At 29.7% G+C, this 438-nt stretch overlaps 1 protein-coding gene across 1 annotated transcript in view; it reads left to right on the top strand.

Annotated features, from left to right (window-relative positions):
• LOC119586919 (CAP-Gly domain-containing linker protein 1-like) overlaps positions 1-438 on the top strand; it is a gene marked incomplete in the record, with an annotated part of 175,677 nt that overhangs the window by 112,344 nt on the left and 62,895 nt on the right.

The raw sequence follows: 438 nt of genomic DNA, 5'->3' as shown, positions 1-438 counted from the left end.
GGGGGATATCACGTATTCTTAACAAAGAGAGACCTTAGGACTTACAAATGATGATTACTTCACAAATTTAGTCGTTTCGCGTTAAAAGGTTTATTTCAGTATCTGCTGGAAAAGGAAATAACAGTGACGAATATTCGTAGAATTTATTTTAGTATGTAGTATATTTTTCACGTAGATTCAAACTTTTTTTTCTGTGTATAGATTTAAATTCTGTTTGGTCGACCGTTAACTGTGTCAAGGTTTTTCCTTTCGTTGTTTCAATTTGATTTCATAGTTGGTTGCAATACCTTGAGAATATTTTACAACTGAGTCATTATTATCATTGAAAATTATTAATAATAATGATTCAGTCAATAGTAAACATTAAAAACTAGAGGCGTGTGTGTTATTATGAAGGATTTATCCTTGTCATCAATATTTTATATATCAGACATTAGC

The sequence above is a fragment of the Penaeus monodon genome, chromosome 22, assembly GCF_015228065.2.
Source record: "Penaeus monodon isolate SGIC_2016 chromosome 22, NSTDA_Pmon_1, whole genome shotgun sequence".
Taxonomy (NCBI): Eukaryota; Metazoa; Arthropoda; class Malacostraca; order Decapoda; family Penaeidae; genus Penaeus; species Penaeus monodon.
Note: the sequence above shows the minus strand (reverse complement) of the source record. Positions and strands in the feature narration are given on the sequence as shown.